Genomic DNA, 15,045 nt, shown 5'->3' with positions numbered 1-15,045 from the left:
TTTTGGTTTGTCACAACTAGGAATTTCCTACTTATATCAAATGACTAGAGACAAGGGATGCTGCTTACCATACTACAAACAGGATACAAATCCAAAATTTCTGTAGTGTCACTGTTAAAAACAAAAAAATTAAAGCAAGGTCTCATAGTTCATGTAATGTTATATAATAATACTTACTGTTATATATAATACACTAAAATTTTATGCTTTTCAAATTCTATTAAAATTTAATGGCCTTATTTTAATCAACTTAAAATTTATTTTTATATATTAAAAAATATTTTAACTTATAAATATAAATTCATTGTTATATTTAATATGATTATTTTAGATACATTATTTTTAATAGACTTTATAGAGCAGTTTTAGCTTCACAGCAAAATTGAATAGAAGGTACAGAGATTCCCCATGCAGCCCCTGGCCCTGCATACACGCAACCTCCCCATCAATATTCCTCACCAGAGTAGTACATTTGTTACAATTGATAAACTTACATGGATACATCATTATCAACCAAAGTCCATAGTTTACATTAAGGTTCACTCTTGGGTGTACATTTCATGGATTTGGACAAATATATAACGAACATGAATTCATTATTATAACAACATACAACATAGTTTCACCACCTTAAAAATCCTCTATAATCCATCTATTCGTTTCTTTCTTCCCCTTAACTCCTGGTAACCAGCAATGTTTTTACTGTCTCCATAGTTCTGGCTTTTCTAAATATCATGTAGTTAGAATCATATGGTATACAGCCTTTTCAGACTGTCTTCTTCCACTTAGTATGTAATATGCATTTAAGTTTCCTCTATGTTTTTTCATGCCTTGATAGTTCATTCCTTTTTAGCACTGAAAAATTTTCATTATCTGGATGTACTTGTTATATATTTTATTTTATAAATTATGTTTTCATTTACTCGTATCCACTTAATTTGATTATATTTTGGATTCTAAAAGATGTTGAAAAAATACTGAAATAAAATTTAATTTCAAAAAAAGCTTAAATTTATATTTAATGGCTTTATCTTACTATATTTTTTCCTTAGTACATTTTAAAGAGTCAATTCTTGATTGGACCTTAGGCTTTATAGGTTATAACTCTAACTCTATGGTTATGAAACAATTTTATAATCTCAAGATATTTATAATTTATTAAGATTGTTATTCTTCTAGTTTTGAAATATAAATCTCTATTTTTATGGAGGAAAAATGGAGTTATAGAGATAACTTGCAATGGGTGTCAGAAATTTAAATTCTAGATGAGCTTTTCTCATCCAGTATTCCAAGTAAATAATCATTTAATATTTATCCTCTTAAACCACACACTGTTGCATACAACAAAAATGAAATAAAATGATTATACTAATTTTCAAACTCATGTATTTTCAAATCTGTGGACTTTGACCAAAACCTAATGGGCCAATAGACTCAGATTCTACCAAATCAACTTAAAATTTCAACTAATCTTTTCTTTTCATTGGCTTACTTCTATTTTATTTGTTGCTATATTTTTATTTAATTCTTTGAAGGCAAACAGTCATTTTTCATCTTTTTTTTTTTTTTTTTTGAGACAGAGTTTCGCTCTTGTTACCCAGGCTGGAGTGCAATGGCACGATCTCGGCTCACCGCAACCTCCGCCTCCCGGGTTCAGGCAATTCTCCTGCCTCAGCCTCCTGAGTAGCTGGGATTACAGGCACGCGCCACCATGCCCAGCTAATTTTTTGTAGTTTTAGCAGAGACGGGGTTTCGCCATGTTGACCAGGATGGTCTCGATCTCTTGACCTCGTGATCCACCCGCCTTGGCCTCCCACAGTGCTGGGATTACAGGCTTGAGCCACCGTGCCCGGCCATTTTTCATCTTTTTTATGCAAGAAAGATGAGCGGAAGAAACTTCAGTATAAGTTAAATCAGAACCTGCTTTACACATCTTAAGCATGACAAGATACTTGTTTTACTGCATGTAAGAGGAGTCAATTCTATATTACATGTAGTAATAATTAATGGCTAATTCAACATAGCAAAAAATCACAAAATTAATTTGTTTTTGGGTTTGAAATACATTATCTGATCTTTTACTAAATATTCATTATTTAATATTTAATCATGGGCCAGGCACGGTGGCTCGTGTCTGTAATCCTAGCACTTTGGGACACCAAGGCAAGTGGATCACTTGAGGCCAGGAGTTTGAGACCTGCCTGGCCAACAGAGTAAAACGCTGTCTCTACTAAAAATACAAAAATTAGCAAGACATGGTGGTTCACACCTGTAATCCCAGCTACTTCAGGGGCTGAGACACAAGAATTGCTTGAACTCGGGAGGCAGAGGTTGCAATAAGCCGAGGAGATCGCACCTCTGCACTCCAGCCTGGGTGACAGAGTGAGACTCTGTCTCAAAAAAATATATATTTAATTATGCTTTTCATGACCAATAATATATTTGCATCCCATGAGCACTATTTCAGCTGTCCCTTAGAGCTCTGCATATAATGGGTGATCTCAGGGATCAATTTATAAAAATCTATGTTTCTCTTGGGTAAACAAATGTAGAAAAACCTCAAACATTTTGAAGAAATGTTATTTGACATTTTAATAGAAAACTCTAGTTCTGGCCTGGTAATGGTGGCTCACCCCTGTAATCCCAGCTACTTGGCGGGGCTGAGGCACAAGAACTGCTTGAACCCAGCAGGCAGAGGTTGCAGTGAGCTCAGATTGCGTCACTGCTCTCGCCTGGGCAACAGAGTAAGACACTGTCTCAAAAAAAAAAAAAAAAAAAGAGAAAACTCTGGTTTTGTCACTCTAATGATCTCATTCATTTGTTGCCCAGTTGTTATTTTTAAAAGGCCTATGGCCCTGCGGGCATCACCATCATGTCACTTGATACACTCAGCTGAAATTTTTGCCTTACTTACCTATCTTTCCTACTTATCTGTAGGCAAGTAAGTCTAGGACCATTACTAATTATCCTTAGCATCCAGGTTCTAAGCACAGGACCTAACATATACTAGATATTCAGAAAATATTTGACAAAGGAAGGAATGGAATGGAGAAAGGGTGAGAGAAAGGAAGGGAAACAGGAAGGGAAGCTGGGAAGTAATCTTAAAGATAGCAACCCATGTTCCCAGTGTGCAATTCTGGATCCAGAGAAAACAGAGATTTCATTCACAAATTATTATTTTTGTCTGTGCTAACTTGTCTGGGCTACCTGAAGGACAAGTGAGTCTCCTGTCTCTATTTTGCTTAACTCAGAATATACTCAGGGCAGAAAAGCATTAGACATTGCTTGAAAATATTGTAAGGCAAATTAAAAACCTGCAGCCACCTAAGGCAAAAAGTTATGGTTGATACATACAATATATAGTCTAAAATCTGGAAAGAACAGCTGAGGAAACTTTCCTTGGGAAATTAGAGCATTCAACAGCACTCATGTGTACCTGGAAATTTAGAAAGCTACATGCTTGTCAAAACAGGATAAATGCTTAGAAGAGATCTGAGAAGACCATAAGCTTTCAACTTTGGCTAATCTCTGGAAGTGAAGGCTAAGGTGAAGTTGTAAAGAGCCTGGCAAAGTATTGAAGGCGCAGATCTGCATAGAGCCAATCCAAAGATGTTTTTTATTGTGTTTGTTTTGTTCTTAGTTCCTGGCAATCAAGGAAACCTTTGTCAAATCACAAGCTGAATACAAGCAAATGAACAAACATTTCAGTGATTACACATGACAAAGAATATAGTCTTTGCAGAAAAAGAAGTTTGGGAAGTTATTAAACAGATGACTGCAGTCTTGCATAATAAAGAACAGCAAGCCCTGGGGAAAGGGGAGAATCCAATATCCAGGGTTACCACATTATAATATTAAAATGTTGGAGGGATCCCAAGATGGCCGAATAAGAGGCAGCTCCAGAAAGCAGCTCCCAGCAAGAGTTGCAAAAGCTAAGTGGTCTCCACAATTCCAAATGAGGTACCAGGTTCATTTTGTGGGTCTGGTTGGATAGTGGGTATAAACCAAATAGGGCAAGTTGAGGCAAGGTGGGGCACTGCCCCACCCAGGAGGTGCATGCAACTGACCAGAGGACCAGGGGATCTCTCTCTCTGGGACTTTGGTTCAGATATAGTGCTCCACCCAAGCCCTCTACAACCCACAGAACAGGAGACCTTCACCAGGCTGAAAAGCCTCAGTGAGCTGCCTGAAAAGGGCAGAACAGCAATGTCAGCCAGCACCCAGGCTGCAGCATAGATCTAGGCAGAAGCACTGGCTGACACGAAAGCCAGAAAGCCGGCTGGATGGAACTACCTGGTCCCCAGAAAGAAGGGGAACTGAAAGCAGGGAAACATACTGTACAGCAGGATGGGTTCCCCAGCCACAGAAAGCCCAGCAGGCTAAAAAACTCTTACTCCAGAGTTTTGCACCCAGAACATCAGTTAGCGAGCAACAATGAACAATCGAGCTTGTCGAGTGGGTGGGTGGGGAGAGGGTTGGGGGGAAGGGCAGCTGCCATTGCAGAAGCCTGTCTAATTTTCCTGAGTAAATAAAAGATGCAGTAGCTCCACTGAATCTATGGCAGCTCAGCAGCGCCTCTGCAGGTAGACAAAGGAAAGGCCACCTCCCCAAGCAGCTACCCGAGAACAAAACTATACAAATCCAACAAGATGGGAAGAAACCAGTGCAAAGAGAATGAAACCATCAAAAACCAGAATGTCTCTCCCCCACCACAAGATCGCAACTCCTTACCATCAAGGGGACAAAGCTGGACAGAGAATGAATTGACACAAGCTGGCTTCAGAAGGTGGGTAATAACAAACTTCTCTGAGTTAAAGGAACATGTTCTAACCCAATGCAAAGAAACTAAAAACCTTGAAAAAAAAGTTAGACGAAATGCTAACTAGAATAACCAGTTTAGAGAAGAACACAAACAACATGATGGAGCTGAAAAACACAGCACAAGAACTTCATGAAGCATACACAAGTTTCAATAGCCGAATAGATCAAGCAAAAGAAAGGATATAAGAGATTGAAGATCAACTCAATGAAATAAAACTAGAAGGCAAGAAAAGAGAACAAAGTGTGAAAAGAAATGAACAAAACATTCAAGAAATATGGGATTATGTGAAAAGACCTAATCTATGCTTGATCAGTGTATCGGAAGATGACAGGAAGAATGAATCCAAGCTGGAAAACATTCTTCAGGATATTATCCAGGAGAACTTCCCCAACCTAGCAAGACAGGCCAACATTCAAATACAGGAAATACAGAGAACACCACAAAGATATTCCTCAAAAATAGCAACCCAAGGCACATAATTGTCAGATTCACCAGGGTTGAAATGAAGAAAAAAATACTAAGGGCAGCCAGAGAGAAAGGTCAGGTCACCCACAAAGGGAAGCAATCAGACTCACAGTGAATCTCTCAACAGAAACCCTAAAAGCCCGAAGAGAGTGGGGGCCAATATTCAACATCCTTAAAAAAAGAACTTTCAACCCAGAATTTCATATCCAGCCAAACTAAGCTTCATAAGTGATTGAGAAATAAAATCCTTAATGGACAAGCAATTGCTGAGAGATTTTATCACTACCAGACCTGCTCTACAAGAGCTCCTGAAGGAAGCACTAAACACATAAAGGAAAAACTAGTACCAGCCACTGCAAAAAAGAACCAAATGCTAAAGACCAATGAAACAATGAAGAAATTAGGCCAACCAAAGGGCAAAACAGCCAACTGGTAATAAAGTGGCAGGATCAAATTCACACATAACAATATTAACATTAGATGTAAATGGACTAAATGCCCCAATCAAAAGACACAGAATGGCAAACTGGATAAAAAGCCAAAAACCATCGGTGTGCTGTACTCAGAAGACCCATCTCACATGCAAAGACACACATAGACTCAAAATAAAGGGATGGGAGAAGATTTACCAAACAAATGGAGAGCAAAAAAAAGCAGGGGTGGCAATTCTATTCTCTGACAAAATGGACTTTAAACCAACAAAAATCAAAAGAGACAAAGAAGGGCATTACATAATAGTAAAAGGATCAATACAACAAGAAGAGCTAACTATTCTAAATATATATGTACCCAATACAGGAGTACCCAGATACATAAAGCAAATCCTTAACAGCCTACAGAGAGACTTAGGCTCCCACACAATAATAGTGGGAGACTTTAACACTCTACTGTCAATATTAGACAGATCAACAAGACAGAAAATCAACAAGGAAATCCAGGACTTGAACACAGATCTGGACCAAGCGAACTTAATAGACATTTACAGAACTCTCAACCCCAAATCCACAGAATATACATTCTTTTCAGCACCACATTACACATACTCTAAAATTGACCAGATGATTGGAAGTAAATCACTCCTCAGCAAATGCAAAAGAACGGAAATCATAACAAACAGTCTCTCAGACCACAGTGCAATCAAATTAGAATTTAAGATTAAGAAACTAACCTAAAACCATACAGCTTCATGGAAAATGAACAACTGGCTCCTGAATGTTGACTGGATAAACAATGAAATGAAAGAAGAAATAAAGATGTTCTTCGAAACCAATGAGAACAAAGACACAACATACCAGAATTTCTGGGACACATTTAAAGCAGTGTCTAGAGGGAAATTTATAGCAATAAATGCCCACATGAGGAGCAAGGAAAGGTCTAAAATTGACACCCTATCATCAAATTGAAAGAGTCAGAGGAGCAAGATCAAAAAAACTCAAAAGCTAGCAGAAAACAAGAAATAACTAAGATCAGAGCAGAACTGAAGGAGATAGAGACACAAAAAAACCTTCAAAAAAATCAACAAATCCAGGAGTTGGTTTTTTTGAAAAGATCAACAAAATAGATAAACTGCTAGCCAGACTAATAAAAAAGAAAAGAGGGAATAATCAAATAGATGCAATAAAAAATGACAAAAGGGACATCACCACCGATTTCGCAGAAATACAAACTACTATCAGAGATTACTATAAACAACTCTATGCACACAAACCAGTAAATCTGGAAGAAATGCATAAATTCCTGGACACTTGCACTCTCCCAAGACTAAACCAGGAAGAAGTTGAAACCCTGAATAGACCGATGACAAGGGCTGAAGTTGAGGTAGCAATTAATAGCCTACCAATTTAAAAAAGTCCAGGTCCAGACAGGTTTATAGCCGAATTCTACCAGACATACAAAGAAGAGCTGGTACCATTCGTTCTGAAACTATTCCAAACAATACAAAAAGAGAGAATCCTCCCAACTCATTTTATGATACCAACATCATCCTAACATCAAAACTGGGCAGAGAAAAACTAAAAATGAAAACTTCAGGCCAATATCCAAGTTGAACATCGATGCAAAAATCTTCAATAAAATACTGGCAAACAGAATGCAACAGCAAATCAAAAAGCTTATTCATCATGATCAAGTAGACTTCATTCTGGGGATGCAAGGCTGGTTCAACATATGCAAGTCTATCAACATAATCCATCACATAAACAGACCCAAAGACAAAAACCACATGATTATCTCAATAGATGCAGAGAAGGCCTTTGACAAAATTCAAAAGCCCTTTATGCTAAAAAACCCTCAATAAACTAGGTATTGATGGAATGTATCATAAAATAATAAAAGCTATTTACAACAAACCCACAGCCAATATCATACTGAATGGGCAAAAACTGGAAGCATTCCCCTTGAAATCTGGCACTAGACAATGATGCCCTCTCTCACCACTCCTATTCAATATAGTATTGGAAGTTCAAGCCAGAGCAATCAGCCAAGAAAAAGAAATAAAGGGTACTCAGTCAGGAAAAGAGGAAGCCAAATTGTCTCTATTTGCAGATGACATGACTGTATATTTAGAAGACCCCATTGTCTCAGCCCAAAATCTCCTTAAACTGATAAGCAACTTCAGCAAAGTCTCAGAATACAAAATCAATGTGCAGAAATCACAAACATTTCTGTACATCAATAACAGACAAACAGAGAGCCAAATCAAAAGTGAATTTCCATTCACAATTGCTACAAAGAGAATAAAATACCCAAGAATACAGCTAACAAAGGATATAAAGGACCTCTTCAAGGAGAACTACAAATCACTGATCAATGAAATCAGAGAGGACACAAACAGATGGGAAAACATTCCATGCTCATGGTTGGGAAGAATCAACATCGTGAAAATGGCCATACTGCCCAAAGTAATTTACAGATTTAGTGCTATCCCCATCAATCTTCCAATGACCTTCTTCACAGAACTGGGAAAAACCACTTCAAGCTTCATTTGGAACCAAAAGAGAGCCCACATACCCAAAACAATGCTAAGCAAAAAGAACAAAGCTGGAGACATCATGCTGCCTGACTTCAAACTATACTACAAGGCCACAGTAATCAAACAGCATGGTACTGGTACCAAAACAGAGACATAGACCAATGGAACAGAACAGAGGCCTCAAAAGCAACACCACACATCTACAATCATCTGATCTTCTTCAAACCTGACAAAAACAAGCAATGGGGAAAGGATTCCCTGTTTAATAAATGGTGTTGGGAAAACTGGCTAGCCATGTGCAGAAAGCAGAAACTGGACCCCGTCCTGACACCTTACACTAAAATTAACTCCAGATGGATTAAAGATCTAAACATAAGACCTAACACCACAAAAACCCTAGAAGAAAACCTAGGCAAAACCATTCAGGACAGAGGCATAGGCAAGGACTTCATGGCTAAAACACCAAAAGCAATGGCAACAAAAGCCAAAATAGACAAATGGGATCTAATTAAACTCCAGAGCTTCTGTACAGTAAAGGAAACAATCATTAGAGTGAACCGGCAACCAATAGAATGGGAAAACATTTTTGCAATCTACCCATCTGACAAAGGGCTAATAACCAGAATCTACAAAGAACTACAACAGATTTACAAGAAAAAAAAAACAAACAAACCCATTCAAAAGTGGGCAAAGGATGTGAAGAGACAGTTTACAAAAGAAGACATCTATGAGGCCAACAAACATATGAAAAAATGCTCATCATCACTGGTCATTAGAGAAATGCAAATCAAAACCACGTTGAGATACCACCTTACGCCAGTTACAACGGCAATCATTAAAAAAAATCAGGAGACAACAGATGCTAGAGAGGTTGTGGAGAAACAGGAACACTTTTACACTGTTGGTGGAAGTGCAAATTAGTGCAACCATTGTGGAAGGGAGTGTGGCAATTCCTCAAGGACCTAGAAATAGAAATACCATTTGACCCAGCAATCCCATTAGTGGATATATATCCAAAGAATTATAAGTTGTTCTGTTATAAAGACACAGGCACATTTATGTTCACTGCAGCACTGTTTACGATAGCAAAGACCTAGAACCAACCCAAATGTCTATCAACGATAGGCTGGATAAAGAAAATGTGGCACATATACACCATGGAATACTACACAGCCATAAAAAACGATGTGTTTGTGTCCTTCATAAGGACATGGATGAATCTGGAAACCATCATTCTTAGCAAACTGACACAAGAACAGAAAACCAAACACCACATGTTCTCACTCGTAGGTGGGTGTTGAACAATCAGAACACGTGGACACAGGGAGGGGAGCATTACACACTGCAGTCAGTTGTTGGGGGGGCTAGAGAGGGACAGCAAGGGGTGGGGAAGGTGGGGAGGGGTAACGTGGGGAGAAATACCAGATATAGGTGATGGGGGGGATGAAGGCTGCAAACCACCTTGCCATGTGTGTACCTATGCAACAATCCTACATGATCTGTACATGTACCCCAGAACCTAAAGTACAATAAAAAAATAAATAAAATGTCAAGTTTTTAATAAAAAGTCATAACGTATATAAAGAAACAGAAAAGTATAGCCCATTCAAAGAAAAAAATAATAATAATTGAGAGAAACTGTCCTTGAGGAAACCCAGACATTGGGCTTACTAGACAAAAAATTTTAATCAAGTCTCTTAAATATGTTCAAAATGCTAACAGAAACTATGGACAAAGAACGAAAAGAAACAAGAGAAAATATGTATGAACAAAATAAGAATATCAATAAAAAGATTTTTTAAAAGGAAACCAAATAAAAATTCCAGAGATGAAAAATATAACTGAATGATGAATTTACTAAGGAGTTCAGTAGCATATTTGAGCAGGCAGAAGGAAGAATCAGCAAACTTGAGGAGAAGATAATTGAAACAGTATAGTCTGAGGGGCATAAAGAAAAAGAAATGAAGAAAAGTGAACAGAGTCTAAGGAACCTGTGAGACACCATAAAGTGGACCAATATACACTTGATGGTCCACATCAAGACGACAAATATAGAAATCTCAGAAAGAGACAGGGCAGAAAGTGTATTTGAAAACTAATAGCTAAAAACATTCCAAATTTAATAAAAAATATAAATTTAGACAAAGGAGAATCTTGAAAGCATCAATAAAGAAGTGACTCATCACAAGCAAGTGATTGTGGAAGTGAAAATAAGATTAACAGATGATTTCTCATCAAAAATCATGGAGGACAGAAGGCAGGGGGATGACATGTTTAAGGCACTGAAAGAAAAAAAACTGTCAACCAAGAATTCTGTATTTGGCAAAACTATCTTCCATAAATGAAAGAAAATTCAAGACATTACTAGATAAACCAAGGCTGATTAAGTTTGTTGTTAGAAGACCTGCCCTACAAGAAATGCTAAAGGGAGTCCTTGAGTTTGAAATGAAAGGACACTAGACAGTAGCTTAAAGCTGAATGGAGAAAAAAAGATCTCCAGTAAAGATAACTACATGGTTAAATACAAAAGCCAGTATTATATTTTTGCTTTGTAATTCCACTTTTTAAATTTCCTATATCATTTAAAAGACAAATTCATTTAAAAGAATTCTAAAACTGTTATTGAGTATACACTGTATAAAGATATTATTTGTGACAACAACATAAATGGGGTAAAGGAGCTATATAGGAGCAAAGCTTCTGTATGCTACTAAGTTGTGATGAGTTCAAGCTAGATTATTATACATTTAGGATGTTAACTGTAATCCCTGCGATAACCACTGAGAAATGTCTGAAATATATATACAAACAGAAATGAGAAGGCAATAAAAATAGAACAGCATAGAAAATCCACGAAACACAAAATCAGGCAGTAATGGGAGGATATTAGGGACAAAATTGGTATAAGACACACAGAAAACAAACAGCAACACTGCAGAAGTTAAGTTCTTCACTACAGTAATTACTTAAATGTAAATGAATTAAACTCTCCCCTTAAAAGACAGAGATTGATAGAATAGATTAAAAACATGATCCAATTGTATGCTGCCTAGAAGAGACTCACTTCTGATTCAACAACAGAAATAAGTTAAAGAGAAGAGAAGGGGAATTTTTTTTTCATGCGAATAGTAAACAAAAGAGAACAAAGATAACTATACTAATATCAGACAAAATAGGCAGTAAGTCAAAATCTGTCTAAGAGACAAAGAAGGACATCATATATTGATTAAAAGAGTCAATTAACTTGGAACCAACCTACATTGCTAATGGAAATCTAAAATTGTTCAGCTGCTATGGAAAACAGTTGATAGATCCTCAAAAATTTAAACATAAAATTATCATATGAGCCTGAAATTTCACTCCTAGGTATATACCTCCCAAAATTGAAAGCAGGCACTCAAACAAATACATGTACACTCATATTTACAGCAACACTTACCCCAATTGCCAAAAGATAGAAATAGCCCTAATACCTACTAATGAATGAATGGTTAAGCTAATTGGATAAACTAATGGATAAAACTAACTCTTTTTATGATGAAATAATATTCCTTTATTTTAATATTCCTTAATTTGTAAATATACATACAAAGGGATATTATTCAGCCATAAAAAAATGAAGCATTGATACATGCTACAGCATGAATGAACCACCAAAATAATAGGCTACATGAAAGAAGCCAAACACAAACGATCAAACATTGTATTATTCCATTTATATGAAATATCCAGAACAGACAAATCCATAGAGACTGAATACATATTGGTGATTTCCAAAAGTTGTGGGAAGAGGAGAGGGAGAGAAAATGTTTAATGGATACAAATACCTTGGAATAATGGAAATACTTTAGAACAAAATATAGATTAGTGGTTGCAGGACATTGTGAATGTACAAAATACCACTGAATTGTCTACTTTAAAATGGTTAATTTTATATCATGTTAATTTCATCTAAATTATCATTTAATATAATGCATATGGTAGTATCATAGGTGATCCCTTTAAAATCCTGTGTCTGCCTTTCTTTGCTTCCCATATAAGTCTTTTATGGATCTGTATTACTTTTACATCCATAGATATTAGTAACTAAAAATTATGTTTTCAAGCTGTATTTTAAAACTGTTTTTCCAAAGCAAATGCAGAAATAAACAACTACTGAAGAAAGTTGAGACTACTGCAACTATTGCATAATAGGTAAAAGTAATAGGAACAATATAATAATAATAACCAAGTGAAAACTCCAGCGTTACAAACTGCTATAATGATTATACAGGTCTTCCTCAATTCTTCTTATATTAATCTTTAAAAAGATTTTTTTAAGTAAAGGATTCCAGGGTAAGGTATTTAGAAAGCGTTTTGCATGCTGCAGTGGGTACTTGACCTAGGAGGGGAGAAGGAATTTCCCCTTGCAGACCTCACCATAGCAGCTGACTATCTTGTCCTTGCCCCTCTGTTAGCCACTCTCAGCTTGATAAACAAGAAAAGAAACAGAAAGCAAAGACGAGACAAGCAAAACTCACTTCAGAGTGAACTCTTGTTACTCAGAAGTCATTGCAGTTAATTTTTTAAATATCCGCAGCCCTTTGGTCCAGGCCTTGTTATATAATTAACCTCACCCGAGCTTTTAAATTGGTGACAAAGGGAGGACCAGTATTATTATACTCATTGTGAGGCTGAGTAAACTGAGGCTGAGGGGTGTGACAGGACTTCCCGGGAAGTAACAAGTTGAGGATGAGGTCTGTTCCTCTGCTAGGGCATGCTGGAGTTGCCCACACACTCATAGATCTGACCCAATAGAGTAATTTCTCCCTTCTTAGTTAAAGGTAAACATAAAAAAAGATATGTTTATCCTCTTCTGTCTGACTTAACAAAGATTCCTATAGGATCATTTGAGCCGAGACAATCAATACCCACTTTATTTTTCCTTCTTGGGATTTCTTAATTTTGTGAGCTGCCTTTGGTGGAGGAATTGGGGATTGGATGGGGATTAAGGCACAAGCAGGAGAGCTTTTTTGATATTCCTGTCTCTCCTGCTTGCTGGCTGGCAGACTCTGACTGGTTGGACCTGCCAGCATACTTCATCTAGCACCGCAGCAAACATATGGTGTTAGGGTCAATATTTACTTTCATTTAATGTGTGCAGTGCTTCATCTATTTATTTATTTATTCAGCAGACAATTAGACTTCACAGAGCAAAATCCCTTTGTTCTCTACATGCGTTACTGAATATCAGAGCTGAAGAAAACAGCTTCAGACAAGACTATCCTACCCTTATCACCCACTATTTGCCTACAGTTGCTTCTCCTGTGTAAGGAAAAAGAAACACACATATATAAACACACATATAAATATTGATAATATATAGTTATTATCATATGTAATATGTAATATATGTTTACCGTTGTCTGTTGGTATTCATGGGAGATTTCAAAACTCCCATGGATACCAAAATCTGTCAGTGCTCAAGTCCCCTTACATAAAATGGTGTAGTGTCTGCGTATAACCTATGCACATCCTCCTACACACTTTAAGTCATCTATAGATTCCTTATACCTAATGCAATGTAAATGCTATGTAAATAGATGTTACACTATATTGTTTCAGCAAAGCAACAAGAGAAGCTTTTTCATGTTCAGTGTAGATGCAAGCTTTTTTGTTTTTGAGACAGAGTCTCACTCTGTCACCCCAGCTGCAGTGCAGTGGCACGATCTCAGCTCACTGCAACCTCCACCTCCCAGATTCCAGCGATTCTCCCACCTCAGCCTCCCAAGTAGCTGGGTTTATAGGCAAATGTCACCACACCTGGCTAATTTTTGTATTTTGCAGGGATGGGGTTTCACCGTGTTGGCAAGGCTGGTCTTCAACTCCTGACTTCAGGTGATCTGCCTGCCTCAGCCTCCCAAAGTACTGGGATTACAGGCATGAGCCACTGCACTCAGCCTGCAAGTTTTCTTTTTGTTTTTGTTGTTGTTGTTGTTGTTGTTTGAGACAGAGTCTCGCTCTGTTACCAAGGCTGGAGTGCAGTGGCATGATCTCAGCTCACTGCAATCTCCGCCTTTCAGATTCAAGCAATTCTCTGCCTCAGATTCCTGAGTAGCTGGGGTTACAGGTGCCCACCATCATGCCTGGCTAATTTTTATATCTTTAGTAGAGACAGGGTTTAACCATTTTGGCCAGGCTGGTCTTGAACTCCTGATCTCGTGATCCACCTGCCTCAGCCTCCCAAAGTGCTGGGATTTCAGGCATGAGCCACTGCACCTGGCCCCAGCCTGCAAGTTTTTTAAAAAATGTTTTTTGACCTGAGGTTGATTGAATCCATGTATGTGAAACCCACAGATACAAAGACACAACTATCTTTGAGAATACATTGTTAAAAATACATCATACATATTATTTAGAAAACATCATATAGCGTTCTTTTTAATTTGGGCATACATCATATCAATGTGATTTTTTATGCCTTTTGGGTGGCTTTTTTATAAGTAGGAAAAATTATTCAGGAGCTTTGTTAAAATTGAAAACTCCAGGTCTTTCTTGAGTTTTTAGTTCTCTTATAAATCTTATTAGTTTGTTCTCAAAACTGACGAATTTTAACAACTTTTTTTTCTTTTTTTTCTCCTTTAGTCCATCTTAAGCTAAACAATAACTTTTAAGGAAGTTTTGATTAATGTGTGAAATTAATGTACAAAGCTTAATAAAAATACCTTTAAATATTTTAAGCAGCATTTATACATTTTATTTCCATCACTTTCTGGTTGTCTTGGTCTGTTTGTGTTGCTATAAAGGA

General features: G+C 37.1%; 1 long non-coding RNA gene across 1 annotated transcript; it reads right to left on the bottom strand.

Moving 5' to 3' along the window:
* Positions 1 to 843: 843 nt before the first annotated feature.
* On the bottom strand, positions 844 to 11,314 carry LOC116560653. The gene is made up of 3 exons (XR_004273073.1): positions 11,225 to 11,314; positions 8,335 to 8,340; positions 844 to 855 (listed from the first exon to the last, which is right to left on the bottom strand). It is a non-coding gene; the product is annotated as an uncharacterized LOC116560653 (long non-coding RNA).
* Between the last annotated feature and the right edge of the window lie 3,731 nt (positions 11,315 to 15,045).

Source organism: Sapajus apella, unplaced genomic scaffold (genome assembly GCF_009761245.1).
Source record: "Sapajus apella isolate SASKATOON/1434 unplaced genomic scaffold, GSC_monkey_1.0 scaffold1, whole genome shotgun sequence".
NCBI classification, from domain to species: Eukaryota; Metazoa; Chordata; class Mammalia; order Primates; family Cebidae; genus Sapajus; species Sapajus apella.
This window is presented reverse-complemented; position numbering and strand designations above follow the sequence as displayed.